Source organism: Triturus cristatus, chromosome 4_1 (assembly GCF_964204655.1).
Source record: "Triturus cristatus chromosome 4_1, aTriCri1.1, whole genome shotgun sequence".
Classification (NCBI taxonomy): Eukaryota; Metazoa; Chordata; class Amphibia; order Caudata; family Salamandridae; genus Triturus; species Triturus cristatus.
This window is the reverse complement of record NC_140585.1, coordinates 1,177,669,672-1,177,685,240: the sequence shown is the minus strand read 5'-3', so window position 1 is coordinate 1,177,685,240 and position 15,569 is coordinate 1,177,669,672. Positions and strand designations below refer to the sequence as shown.

At 45.0% G+C, this 15,569-nt stretch overlaps 1 protein-coding gene across 1 annotated transcript in view; it reads right to left on the bottom strand.

Moving 5' to 3' along the window:
• The window catches only part of PET100 (PET100 cytochrome c oxidase chaperone), a 148,027-nt gene extending 133,686 nt beyond the window's left edge, over positions 1-14,341 (bottom strand). Inside the window, exon 1 of the mRNA XM_085654400.1 lies at positions 13,582-14,341. The gene's annotated coding sequence lies outside the window, so the exon portion shown is untranslated. The remainder of the gene's footprint in view (positions 1-13,581) is intronic.
• Between the last annotated feature and the right edge of the window lie 1,228 nt (positions 14,342-15,569).

The following is a 15,569-nucleotide window of genomic DNA, read 5'->3' as shown; positions in this document are numbered from 1 at the left end:
TGCTTAGCTCCTGCTGCCCCCTCTTAATTTCCTCATACAACTAATGGGGACTGCTTGTGCCCCCCCCCCCCCAGGTGACAGGAGACAGAAGAGCAACAGCCTGGGGGTAAGGCTGACCCTAGGCTTTGACCACAGGGCCCCCCGATGAGATTCACCGAGGTAGTCCAAACAGAGTATGTACTCCCTACCGCTGCCGCCCACCACGCATAATGGAGGGTGTATGAGGCCTCCTCTTATAGCAGTATTCGGAGGATAGTAGGGTACTGAGGCCCCCTTCATCGTCACGCACCCCACACAGGGACTGCCGGTGGCCCCCCCCCTCCAGGTAGCAGGAGCCGGGAGAGTGTCAGCCCAGGGATGAAGTGGGTCCCAGGAACTGACCATGGGGGACCCTGGTGTGATGCATGCACTGATGTAGTCCCCTTGTAGCCTGGACTCCTTAAGGACATCACCACCCACACTTTTGGATTAGTGCCTTGTTAAGTCCTGAACTGACTAGGCCCACAACATTTGGCCCCAGCATTGAGACCTGCCCCCGATATACGGATCCAGGTGGCACATGGGGTGCCGAGGCACTGGAGGAGCTCGGCACCTCCTGGGGTATCTAGACACAGGGGGAGGTGTTTGTGATCCAGAAATGGCAGACATGACACAGACAGTTGTTCACCAGGAGCCCGCAGATGCAAAACGTGACAGGATCTTAAATGCCATAGCTGACACCAGGAAGGACCCTGGGGGCTGTGTGGATGCACTGGCAGTAGAACAGTCTGTTGAACGATGAGCACTGGAAGCTTGCTGACTGAGTCACACACACCAAAGCTGCCCTAAAATCTTTGCAGCTGGCCACATCAGACCTGACGGTCAGAATACAGGCCCTGGAAAATAGAGTATCAGACGGTCCTGTTGAAGTAACATCTGAACCCTGGGCCTCCCAGAGCGCACGGAGGGCCCAGACCCAGTCTCTTTCTTCAAAAACCGGCTATCCACAACAGTGGCTCCCACAGGCCTATTGCCCTTCTTCCTGCTGGAGAGAACACACAGAATGCTGGACAGACACCCCCTGTCCGGGAGCCCCACCAAGACCAGTGGTGGCCAAGATCATGAACTTCCATGACAAGGAAACCATCCTCAAGGTAGCTTGGGGAGCTGGACCCATCACATTTGACAATATACAAACACATTCATCGTCTGGGACTTCTCACTGACAAAACAGTGCCACGGGGCCTCGTTTCTGGGAGTGAAGAAAAAACTGTGCTCTGTTGACCTAGCTTACTCACCCCTATTTCCAGGCAAATTGAAAGTGATAGCAATCCACACAAGCTATTTCTTTACTGAACCAGTGGACACCTAGACTGAGTAGATAAATATGAATCCCCTGTGGAGGGAACGCCGGATATATGAAGGAGATCGACTGCTCCAATACGTGGCAGGCGCCGCTGCAGGGAAAGCAGCGGAATTACATTGTCCGGCACCATCTCTGGAGCAGGCCATAGAGAAGCAATGACAGGCACTCATGACAGCCACCAGCATGTGAACAGAGAACTCTTTTCACCCCATGGCTGCTGCGGCTGGTGCGCCAACCGTACTCCCACTGGTCATGCCGCAAACTGCCAATAACATTGTCTAGTTGTGCATCGGTGGGGGGCCTGGCATACCACACCTGGATGGCTAACTGCTTTTAGCTTTGATGTTCAAACTGTAGGCTGCACCATTACCGTGCCCTGTGCACCGCTGCCGCCAAAGATATGGAAAACTTGAGCAGGTTTCCACCACCCTCTTAGTCAACCCCTCTTCGTTTTCCCTGACCCCCACAGGCTGTGACATGTCAGAATGCCAGGTTCCTCCTTCTGATGAGGTAATATGTTCTACCTTTGGGCAGTTAGGCGTTATTCTGCCGCCCTGGGTATGGAAGTTGAGAAAGTTGTTTATTGTCTTAGTTGCACTGCATGACAGGCTATGCTGCCTTTATACACATGGCCTCCCCCTACACTATCGATCGAAAGCTATCCCTCTTTGGACACGACTGATCTTAGCCATGACTATATTGAACATGTTCCTTGATTGAAATAAGAGGCTATATTCTTATTGGTGAAACCACATTCTCATTGAATTGTTACAAATTTCATTTCTGGTTGTATTTTGTATCATGTTTAACATTAATCATTCTTAATTGGCAATGAAAAGATTGGACAAACTGTGTTTTGCCTCAAAATATAGTGCATGTTATCAATTTCTGTATTAAATTATATTGTCAAATAAATAGTGGTTGAGTGAGGAAGAGTGTGGTTAGGATTTGGTTAATACACTATAGCACCAATGGAATAAAGTGATATGTATTGCATTCAATGTTTGAATATGAAAATGAAATATGAGTATTGATTTTTAAACGAACAAAATGATGAAAGAAAACATATTTATTGGCTTGAACAAAACTAAAAATTATTTTGCACATTGTCAGCATCTGGCTTATGTTACTCTAATATTGAAATTTCTAAGGTCCACTTATTATTGAAATTCCTAAATGTTTTGTATACAACTGCCCCTACACTAGCACACCAAGTTGCCCTGGTGTCTCACCCCCCTACACACCTCATTTTGTCCTGAGTGACCACACGCCATGGCTTGGAAATAGGTTCTAACCTGGAATGTCCGGGTGATGGGAACAGTGTGCAAGAGGAACACTGTGCATCAATATGTCAAACATAGAGGACATGTATAGTGTTCCTCCAGGTGAACTCATATTGCCAAAGGGCAGAACAGCAAGTTTCAGAAGTGCTGGCGTAGCCTATGTTGTTACACAACATACTTGGAGTACAGTCATATGGATAAGACCCTCAGTACCTTTCAGGAACACAAGGGTTGAAGTAGACCCTAAGGGTCGCTATGTTTTTGTCGAGGGTCAGTTGGATGGCAGAGATAATCTACTAGGGAGAGTTTATGTTCTAAATGTAGCATAACAACAACTCCTGGCATGCCTCTTCACCCTGCTGTTCCAGTGGTCCCATTTGCCCTGGATCATAGGTGGAGACTTAAACTGCATCTTGGATGAACAGTTGGATCGCTCACATCCCCCATTGCCCAACTCTCCTGTGCTTGGCTCTGCATCCTAAATATCCCAGTGGCTGTCGCATTGCACCCTGTATGACAGTTGGCGCACACTGTACCTGACCACTAGAGAGTATTCCAACTACTCGCCGCCTCATGACCTTCATGCGCATCTGCACAGGTTGCTGTGCAGCCTTTCCATGCGGCTGCTGGTAAAACGGGTGAAGTCTCTGGGGAAAACGCTGCCTGACCACAATCGCTTGCTTTTGCAGATATCGTGGGGAACACTGCTTCCTACTGTACCAACATGGCATTTACAGCCCACGACCCTGGAGGACACGGCGTTCCAGGAATTGACTGGTGGTGCCCTACGGACTTATATAGCAGACAGCTTGGACACCGCTACTACCCGCTTGGTGGAATGGGAGGCCATGTAATCAGTAATGCGGAGCCATTGCAAACACACAGTGATTGGGGCGAGAGGTACCATATACCAAGAGCTAATGCAGGTGCAGGACGTGCTATGGACCCTAGAGAGAGTGGCTCAGAGGGGATTCAAACAAGCGGATCGCCCTGGTAGAGTGGAGAGAAAGACACACACACCTAGTAGACTCTCTGCGATGCCTCGATTATAGAGCATACCAGGCCAGAATGCATGCTCAGGGCATTAAAGCTGGCCATTTATTGATATGGCTCCTGAGGTCTGCTATGGCTACCACTCTGATCACAGCCATCCGCAGCACCCCAACAATGCGGGCCACTAGTTATGAAACATACACAAGGCCCTCCGCACCTACTATCGCATATGTAACACTCACCTTGTCAATCATCGGGAACAGATTGGGGATTTTTTAGGGCAGATCCAATTACCATTGGTGGCGCTAGAACCCTGAGAGACCCTCCACACCCTGCTAATGGAACAGGAATTTCTAGGAGTTATCCGAGCCCCCCCATGTGCAAAACTCCAGGTGTAGATGGGCTGCCAATAGAATTTTACAAAACATACAAGACCACCCTTGTCCCTAAGATCCTGGTGGTGTACGAAGCAACACTCACATCAGGCCACCTCCCCCTGTCCCTCCATAAGGTTCTCCTAATCTCACTTCAAAACTCGGGGTGATCCTATGGAGATAACTTCTTAAAGGCCGCTGTTGATGTTAGGCAATGACTATAAGATATTGAGCAAGGGAATAGCTGCGAGCATCCTGGAACATTTACTAGATCTGGTACACCGAGACCAGACAGGATTCATCCCAAACAGATCCACAGCGCTCAACATCCGCAGACTACACTGATGTTAGAAGAGACCCCAAAACACCGACCCTTCGCAGCGTGTGTGCAGGGCCAGTCTAGGAACCCAAAGCATCCCTGGCAATTTTGTAGGACCGGCCCCGGGAAGGGGTGGGGGGGCGCAAGTGTGAAGCACTGATACTTTTGGTAGTGGGGCCAATATTGCAGGACTGCTGCAAAACAGGCCCCCCAGTAACAAAAAAATGGCTGGCGCTGCTGCAAAACCGGCCCCCTCCCTTCCAGCCTCCCTGGAAAGCGTCTGATGCCCCCTACGGCCAGTCCGGCCCTGCCTGTGTGGTCTTAGATCAAGAAAAGGCGTTCAACACCTTAGAATGGGGATTCATGCTGGCGATCCTGGAGCATGAACCAGCAGTAAGTATAGGTGGCAGGCTATTATGACTCATTAAACTTCTCTATATGGAGCCGATTGCCATGGTGAAGATAGGTCAACGTATATTGGGCCCCTTTACACTCAACAGAGGCATGTACCAGGGCTTCCCTCTTTCGCTGATATTATTTGCCCTGGCAATAGAACACTTGGCACAAAGACTAAGATAAGTGGGTCAGGCCTGGGGCATCCCACTAGGAGGCATGACACATGCAGTCTCCCTATATGCCCTCCCTATTTGCAGATGACTTGCTTGTATGCGTCAGGGACATCAGGGCTGTCATTGTGACGGTCAACATTTCCTGGACTCCCTTAGGAGTGCTTCAGGGCTGGGAATAAACTGGGCAAAGACCTGTCTGTTCCAACTCCATCCGGATTGCCCCCCCCCTCCACAACACATGTTGGTAGGCATGCCCGTAGTGCGTTGGGAGGCCCACACGTTCCAATATTTGGGCATCAATATGTACCATACACCCTGAGATCTCATTGATGGTAACCTCACAAGAGTAATTGCATTCCTCTGACCCCAGATCACCTTCTGATGCTCCCTCCCCCTATCGGTGCAAGGCAGGATGGCGCTTTCTAAAATGGTAACGCTCCTATGACTCTTATACTTGATGGGGCTTCCCTCTTTCACTGCTATTGTTTGCCCTGGCAATGGAACCCTTGGCACAAAAACTAAGACAAGGGGGTTAGGCCTCAGGCATCCCATTAGGAGGCACGACACATGAAGTCTCCCTATATGTGGATGACAATCTCATATATATACGCCAGGGAAATCAGGGTGGGCATTGGGGAGATGGCAAATATCCTGGACTCTGTTAGGAGAGCTTCATGGCTGGAAATAACCGGGGCGAAGACCTGTCTGTTCCAACTTTCCCTGGATTGCCCCCCCCCCCCACAGCACATGCCGGAGGGCAATCAAGTGGTGCATTGTGATGACCAAACATTCCGATATTTGGGCATCGATATGTGCCATACACCCGGAGATCTCATTGATGGAAGCCTCACAAAAGCAATTGCAATCCTCTGCCCCCAGAGCACCTACTGATGTTCGCTCCCTCTATCGGTGCAAGGCAGGGTCGTGCTCTCTAAAATTTTAATGCTCCAGAGACTCTTATACTACTTTGGCAACTTGCCATTGATGGTGCCATGCAGCACCTTTCGCACATTGCACACCATGCTGGATGGTCTAATTTGGAACTAGGGTAGAAGGTGGGTGAAACTCTCTAGGTTACAGCTACCGATAGAGCATGGGGGCTTTTGGTCCCCAAATTTTGAACAGTACTATCGGGCAGCGTAGCAACAGTGGCGCTCAGGGAAACAAATAGACAAGTTGGGTCACACCCCTAGTGAAAGGACACAACTGATAGCACAGGAGACCTTTGTACCTGGTGCAACACTACAATTGTCCGCAAATGGACTGCAGGGGGCGGCCTATTGTAGTATTGCCAGGGCCTTGCGCCTCATGATCCGAAGGTGACCCCTTTGAGTCTCCCGGAAACATATTGGCCAAATGAGTGTGGAACAGTGGGAAACGCCGGAGTCTGCATCCTAGGAGACCTTTTTATGAATGGGGCCCTAATCTCATTTGACCAGCTGTTAGACACGGCAGGCCTCCTGGCGGCCATTTCCTTGCCTATCGGAAACTGACGTGTGCGCTAGCCTGACTGTGTAATATACTGGACTCGGAACTGGACAACCAACCCATTCCAACGTACTATGCACACACCGAGTGATGGCCGCTGTCCGATTGCTTGGCTGTGCAAGGCGCAAGCTCACACTCTGCAAGATCCCTTGACAACTATTTAAGGCATTTTGGGAGGCAGATATAGGTAGCTCACTCACACCAAAGGAATAGGATAGGATACTACTATACACACACAAAGTGTCCCGAAACGCTTTTTTCCAGTATATCCAACATAATATCCTGCATAGGGCATATCTCACTCCAACTAGGCTCCATAGGATCTATCCCGCAGCGGCGTCAGACTGCCCATAGGACCAGACAATGGGGGCAGACATTCTACACATGTTTTGGACCTGCCCAGTAGCCCAAAGCCTCTGGACTGAAGTAACTAATGTATTGAGCCTCATGATGGGCCATACTGACTTTGACTGCTTGCCCGGCTGCCTACTAGGCCTTTACAGGCAAAGGAAAACTAGGGAGGCCAACACCCAATTTATTGAGTTGGTACTTTTGCTACTTTGCAGGTTGCTAGCAATGTCTTGGAAGGCCGCAACGCTGCAGGGCGATGCTGAAATGGGGCAACGCTGAGGCTTTGGCACTCTGGCAGGAGGAGATCAGGGGACTTAGAAAAAGACCCATTGCATGAGACTGTTAGGACTTGCTAATTACCCTCGAGACTCCACGAAACAGCTCCGTCCCCTTGGACCAATCGACTCACATAGCACACAACACAAGCCTGTTTTCTATGATACTGGAGGGGCTCAATCTCTCTCCTTCTGCACCTGCTCCCTCCCTGCCCTACCTGCTTGACACCTACTAGCAGTAGGCACGCCCCTTCCCCCATCCGTGGCACAGGTGGACCGGGCCGGCTTTAGCACTGGTGGCGCCCAAATGTTTTTTGGCGCCCACAATGACCACCTCCACCACGGATTCCCTCCCTTCCACCCTTTAACAGTCTCTATAACCACTCTCTCTCTGACGCATTTAATTAATTTTATAGTGTCACTCATAAAAGTAAAGGGTGTCAGAGCACTTTACATAACACACGCATTACACAGAGACAATCAATCATGGGTGCGTAAATCAGTGTATAGGAAATGTTACGGAGAGAGGACAACAAGGGGTGGATTCACATGTCATCCATACAGGTAGGCAGTATAGTTGAAGAGTACTTGGTCTGAAGAAGCACAAACTATATTTAAAATGTAACACAATGGATTGGGGCTCTCTTTCATAACAAAACTGATTTGTACCCAAATGAACCCTTTTTGCAACATTAGAATAATGAAAGTTTGGGGAAAAATTCCATACGCTCTAATCTATGCCTTGAAGTCTGCACGCACTTCTTATGACAGTTAATAGGTCACTGTAAACTACAACTAACAGAAGAAAGTCTCTGACAAAAGCAGTAACCCACTGACCTGTTTACATTATATTAACTTTATGATCTGCATGGTACATGTTCTTTGCAGCAGGCAGATTAACCCTCTGCCCTACCTTACCATGAATCAAAACTTCCACGTGTCAAAACTTCTACTAGACAAAACTCCGATCTCGCCAGGAAGAACACTAATCACCGGAGTTTTCTTGACATTTTAATTCTTGCCTGAAAATTTCTAGAGGCTAGGAACACAACGTGGCAGCAGGTACTTTTAAGCACGATATAAACTAGCAAACAGGCACCCCCGTGCGAACTCAGCACCCGGTGCGGTGGCACCGGTCGCACCGCCCTAGAGCCTGCCCTGCAGGTGGATCAAACTGCATCACACCTGCGGAAGGGTTTCTCTATTATGGCATGTTCAGGACTAGATACATTTCCTGGCCTCCTGGGGGTGGACTGTATGACAAACTCCTTTATAGATGCTAACTTGTAATAGCACCTATGCATGGTCTTGCAAACAGTTACAGTAGTTGTATTATTGTCATAAGTGCGCCTTAATTTTCATATGAGTGGAGTAACGCCTGTGAGGCTCGTTATCATGTTCCTGACCTCTTGTTGCAACTCGCACAGAACCAGAGGTTGTGGTCAATGTATTGTTTATTGAAACTCCAGTAAAGATGGTTTTAAAAAAAGTTAAAGAAAGAAGATGAGTTAATATGTTTACTGCAGAGAGACTGTATTGAAAATACAGCCTCTATAGACCTTTTAGTGGGAAATCAAAAAGTTCCCTTTGTATGAATATCATTCCACATGTAACAGTATGTGTATCACTGAATACGAGAAGAAAAAAAAGCATTAATCCGTTGAATGTAAGTGTGTTTCAAAGGAGAGGAAGTGTGTAGCTTTTAAAGGGAAATTTGGGGGAATTCTAAATTATGGAAATGTAAGTGCTAAGCATCAGATTCATGGTCCTAATGAAAGGCATTGTATGGCCACGCTTGCTGAGCAATGATACTGCTTAAGAAATTGGCCTGATTGTAATGATATTTGATGTGACAATGCAACATCCTGTATTAAAAACCATCCAAGTCTGTTTCAGGGTCTAAGTAAATTCAGAGACAGGACAAGTACTTTACATAACTTTATATCAATCAGTTTACATAAATTCTTTTTATTTTAATCAGTCCAACCATTCACAGACTCAGAGCTCCTATGCATTTGCAAGGTGAGGTAGAAGATGAAATCAAATCTCTTCTACAACAGGCTATTATCAACCCATCAAAGGACCCAACACCTTGGGTTTCACCAATAGTAGTGGTTCTGAATAGGAACACCAACAATATTAGATGTATGTGGACATGAGCATACCAAATTTGGCAATTGAAAGCAAAAGGCATCCACGTCCTGATGATATTAATGAGCAATTTAAATTGTTAAATTGTATTTTTGAGATTAGATCTATGGAAAGGATAGCATCAGATAGAAGTAAATGAACAATGAAGATACATAATAACGTTTTTGAAACAATTGAGTTTGTTCATATATAAAAAGGTTACATATTTGTATAAGTTCTGTGACTGATATTTTCCCAAAAATTGTAAAAAAAACATTATCACGCCAGAAATAAACTGCATGAAATATAGTGATGGTATTTTGGTTTTTGGTAAATCACACAAAGAGCAAGACCATGCTCTATGGGAAGACTGTAAACATTTACCAGAATCTGCATTAATGGTTGGCAGGAAAATGTTAAGTTGATAAATTAGGATAACTTTTTATGGGCATATGTTTTCTAAATTAGGCATGCAATTAGATCCAGCAAAAGTGTCACCTTTAAATACTACATCAACTCCATAAAATGTGTCTACACTGTGTTTTTTTCTTTGAATTGCCACTTATTTCTCTCACTAGATAAAGGATTATGCCACAGCCAATGTTCCTTTGTGTTTATTGGCTAAGAAAGAAAAATATTTTCTGCGGATTAAGAATTGTGGTGCTGCATTCAAAAACATTAAGGAGAAGATTTCATCAGCTACACATCTCAAATATTTTAGTCATGCAATTTGCACAGTAGGAGCCAGTCCCGAAGGACTGGGATAAATTTTGGTTCACCACAAAGAAGTGGGACAAGCCCCTAGATATTTGTTCCCTGTGCAAGTTGAAGATTACCTGAAGTGAAAAAAATATTCTCATCCAGAGAAAGAAAGTATTGTTGTAGTGTGGATATGTGGACATTATTACTTATTTGTATACGCAAAATTGTTTGTTATGATAACACATCGGATGTATGACGTTACAACGCATACATTAACATCGCAGTACATTACATCGCGGTTTTGACAACGCAAGTCGTTACAACGACTTGCGTTGGAGGGCGCTGGACTTAGGAGTAGTATAATTTACTATTCCAACTCCAGTCTACGTACAGTAGGGAAGGTGTTGGATAGTAAATTATACTATTCCTTGTCCTAGAGCGCCATCTAGCGCAAGTCGTTGTAACGACTTGCGTTGTAAAAACCGCGATGTAATGGCATCGCGATGTAATCCCCGCGTTGTAAACGATGTTTCCCTAACACATCATCAAGCATTGACAACGATGCTTGCCAATCAGAGAGTGCTCGTACCACCATATTAAGAAAAATAGAGCATGAGCTAGATGGATTCTGATTTCAAAATTACTCATTGACCAGAGAAAGAATATAATCCAGCTGACTATTTATCAAGAAATCCTTCAGCAAACAGCCTGACTAAAGTTTCAATTTCTAGGAGCATTTGTATTTCTTGGGAAAAACTGCTATTCAGAAATTGTTTCAGAAAAGGATCTAATGGACACTTCAGCAGCAGACGGCATGATACAAGAGATAAAAAAGATAGTTGGAACAAACAGTTTAAAACTGGTAAAGGAATCTTCCTGTTTTTTGACAGGAGGACATTCATGCTTTTAAAACTGTGCAAGATGAGATGTCTGTGACTTGGAATGGAATTTTGAGGATAGGAACAAGATTAATAATGCCTCGTGTTCTGCAGTGGCAAGTGATTGACATTGCCCATGAAACTCACAGAGCCGCAACAGCAACATAGAAACTTCGAAGAGATAGAGGGCCCAATTTAGTTCTTGGCAGGTGACCCGTTTCTCCATTAACTCTGTTGCCCTGACAGAGGTGCCATCTACCAAATTTAGAAATGTCTGCTGGCCCAGTGGCTACATTTCTAGTATTGTTCCAGCCGATGCATTGTAAGTTTGACGGACGGTTCCGTGACCATGACAGAGCCATACAGCAAACTTACAATTTTTTTTTTCAAAAATAAAATTCTATAGCTGGATTGTCTTTTTCAAAATAAATCAAACAATGCCCCCCTCACCATGAAATCTTCTTCCCATGATGAGGCAGGTATTGAGCACTTTTAAATGCCCCTTACTGCCAGGTGTTTCCCAGCAGTGATGGGCATTGGAAATCGGCTGTATTCCAGCCCATCAAAAATAAGTGTGCTGACAAACGGTTAACCTCACTCAGTAGAGCCGCTGGAGGGATTTGATCATGGTGGAGTTGGAGCAGTCTCCGCCTGCCGTCAAACCTATGATCTGCCCGATTCTAAATCGAGCGACTGGACCATAATGTTGGCGGGGGGGAACTCCATCACCCTCTCTCTACAAACATTTAAATCAGGCTAAAGTCTAGTTTTCAAGATTCGATGATGAGGTTGAGATGTTTGTATGGTCTTGTCATCTGTGTCAGTCCAGAGCAAAATAAATTGTATTGTGATGGTTTCAAAATGTCAAAGTGATACGGAGGAGTTTGGTCAGTGATGGCAGCAGATTTCTATGGTCCTTTAGAGTAAGGACAATATTTACTGGTAAATGTTAACAAATATTCTCATTTTCCATTAGTAAAACAAGCATCTTCAATGTCAGCGATGGCTATGTTAACAGTACTGGATGATATTCCTCAGCATGGGGAACGCCTGCTGTCCTGAAGACAGACAATGGTTTAACTTTTAGGCACGAGTATGATCTCGCTACGAAAGCTCTCCATACGACTGTGATCTGGAAGACTTTCCTAGCGAATTGCGCTCTGCGAGTCTTAAGACCGATTACGATGCACCCATATGGTGACGGACTCAGTTCGCTCGGACTCCCATTGAACTCTATGGGAGACTGCATACCGAACGTGTACACAGGCTCCCATAGCAAAAATGAGGGAATGGGGAAAATAATATACCCTGTGGCGGGCACCCCATGGTGCCTGCCACACTATGCATGCATGGAAAGGGGGGACCCATGGGTACCCTCACGGGACCGATTCGGAGGGCCCCAGGTGAAGGGCGGCCTGCTAAAACCCCCGAAGTCCGATTCCCGCAACCATTTCGTCTTGCTGAGACCGAGTCAATACGGCTGTCCGAATCGTGCATCATACTCACTCATTCGGAAGCCAGCTCCATAGCGTTGCAGGATTCGCTGCGAATGAGTAGGATTGACAGGATCGGGTTCAGAAACAATTCGATTGACGTGGACGACATCTACGCATCATACTTGGTCATTCGGAACAAGGGAAGATTTGGTCAGAAACATAGGTTCCGAATCGGATTTGCTTGTTCCGGAACTTGTCTGGAGGCCTTCCTAGCGAGATCGTAATTGGCCTCTTAATAGTTATGAGTTTACAAGATGTATTAATTCTATGGGCGTAATTCATAGGAAAATAACTCTCATGTAGCCTCAAGCTCAGGGAATGGACAAAAGGCTAATGTCTACCACTTGAAGAATAGTACATACAGTGAAGCTTTCTCAAGTGACTCTAAATTAAGCTTTGTGTCAAGTTTTAAGAGCTATAAAAACACTTCTTATTGGTCAACAGGAATAAGTATTTCAGAGCTTATGTTTTTGCAGACTCATTATTAAGAGTACCCCAGAGACCTGCTAGAGCTCAAAGAGGACACAAAAAGATTGTGCAAGAAGATACAATGCTGATACAGAGAATGAAAGAATAGACTGATTAAAAGAAGGCATGTACAAACGCAAGAATATCATATTGGTGATCTATTTCTTGAGAAACAACATGAGACAAGGAAGTCTGAAAGCATTATTCGTCCTGCAGTAATTAATTAATACAGTACAATGATGTCTGCACAAAAAGAGAAATGTTCGATAACAAGAAACATTAGCCTTTTTAAAAGATTTGAACTCCCAAGTTACGGCTGAAATGACCGGAAGGGTGAACCATTGTGAGAGTGTTCTGTAGGAGCAAGAGGAATGGTTTGTTGAAACACAGATGCCAATGATAACTAATCTAATAGAAGAAGACACAGATTGCATATAGATTTTTGCAAGAAAGTGACTTATGAAGTTGCTGTGAGAAGGTCACTGTGAATTGCAAGCAAACCATGTGATGAATTGAGAATTGTTACATTGTTATTTATATGTGTTCAACCAAATGCCCAGAAGCTTTTAGGAACGCACTCAGCAACCAGCTCACCACTCGATTTCTGACAATAGCTTGTCTCAGCATTCTGGGAACTTTCAATCGCCTGACGCGTTTCGAGGTTGTTCCACCTCTTAATCATAGGCTGCTCACACAAACCGGTGCATGAATTTGCTCTCCTTTAATGCAACTAAACATGTAAATTCATTTGCTCATCGCCCCCAGTGGGCTGTTTTTAGTGCGTGATAATTGTCTAGAGCATGTTGGGACTCGTAGTTATAAAGGAGAACCACAAATTATTTCTCATGGTGAGTTCCATGCATCGTGTGTAAATTAAAAGTACATTATTTCCTATAGTAGGCTCCCAAACCTTTGAGGCAAATTTCTTTACGTCCAGCTGGTTGCGCTGCAAACGGGTTGAATTGTTTCAATCCTCAGCCTCTTCCTTTTTGAAGATGGTGCAGTTCCCCACGGCGCGGGCCGCCGTGTCCAAATAATGTTCAACCAAATGCCCAGAAGCTTTTAGGAACGCACTCAGCAACCAGCTCACCACTCGATTTCTGACAATAGCTTGTCTCAGCATTCTGGGAACTTTCAATCGCCTGACGCGTTTCGAGGTTGTTCCACCTCTTAATCATAGGCTGCTCACACAAACCGGTGCATGAATTTGCTCTCCTTTAATGCAACTAAACATGTAAATTCATTTGCTCATCGCCCCCAGTGGGCTGTTTTTAGTGCGTGATAATTGTCTAGAGCATGTTGGGACTCGTAGTTATAAAGGAGAACCACAAATTATTTCTCATGGTGAGTTCCATGCATCGTGTGTAAATTAAAAGTACATTATTTCCTATAGTAGGCTCCCCAACCTTTGAGGCAAATTTCTTTACGTCCAGCTGGTTGCGCTGCAAACGGGTTGAATTGTTTCAATCCTCAGCCTCTTCCTTTTTGAAGATGGTGCAGTTCCCCACGGCGCGGGCCGCCGTGTCCAAATAATGTTCAACCAAATGCCCAGAAGCTTTTAGGAACGCACTCAGCAACCAGCTCACCACTCGATTTCTGACAATAGCTTGTCTCAGCATTCTGGGAACTTTCAATCGCCTGACGCGTTTCGAGGTTGTTCCACCTCTTAATCATAGGCTGCTCACACAAACCGGTGCATGAATTCGCTCTCCTTTAATGCAATTAAACATGTAAATTCATTTGCTCATCGCCCCCAGTGGGCTGTTCTTAGTGCGTGATAATTGTCTAGAGCATGTTGGGACTCGTAGTTATAAAGGAGAACCACAAATTATTTCTCATGGTGAGTTCCATGCATCGTGTGTAAATTAAAAGTACATTATTTCCTATAGTAGGCTAATTTATATGTGTAAAAAATAAGACAAAGATTTTTGTTTGTTTTGTTTTGTTCGTCTTTTGTTAAGGAAGAGAGATTCATGTTAGTTTAAGTCTCTATTAGTATTAGTTTATTTGTTTTGTTGTGGTTTGTTGTGCTTATTTATCTTGTTTGCTTGAGATCTTAGTTTTCATTGCCTGGAATGAGGAAATTGAAAAGTACAAACGAAGCACATTTTTTTGTTATTCGGTAGTGTGGTGGAAACAGATATTTTAATACAATCAAAACAAATCAGTTTACTAGGTGATGCAATTTCCACACATTATCGTTTGTATGCTGTATAGTGTTATCAGTAAAACTGTTTGTGCAGATGTAAAGGTCATTTGAATTGAAAATGTGTTGTCTGCAATAACAGTGCACTACCACACCTTGCACATTCCACACTCTGCTACTCTACTCTACACCTCTGGCCCCCTCTCTATGCTCTTTCACTCTAAGCCACTCCAATCTACAACACTCTGCTCCTCTCTACGACACTCCACTCTACATCACAACACTCATACTTCCGACCTACACGTTCCTCCGGCGTGGGTACAGTTTCTATGGGAGTACTCAATATCATCATTTCTTTGTCCCGATAGGTAGGGCCAACTTCAAGTCCACTTATGATTTTGTCAAAGACTCCCACCCCGGCATCCTCGAGTACGAGCCTCGTACTCGAGGATGGAACGTGTGGGTCGGAAGTATCACCACACGCAATTAAGCACTAAAAAGAAGCCTTCTAAGCCTTGAAAAAGTTGTATGTACTAAAATACAGAGACGCCGAAACACGTATTGGCATCTGGACTTTGGAGCAGTCACACAATCTAACATTAAAGAAGGATGAAGCCAAAGAACTAAAAGACTAAAAGACTCACATTTAATGTACATTAAGATTTCATTGTCGCAGTAACTTACTGTACTACTGTCATACTATACAATTGTCGTGTGCTAGGGAACTTTTTGTTTATTAAGAAATGCAGTGC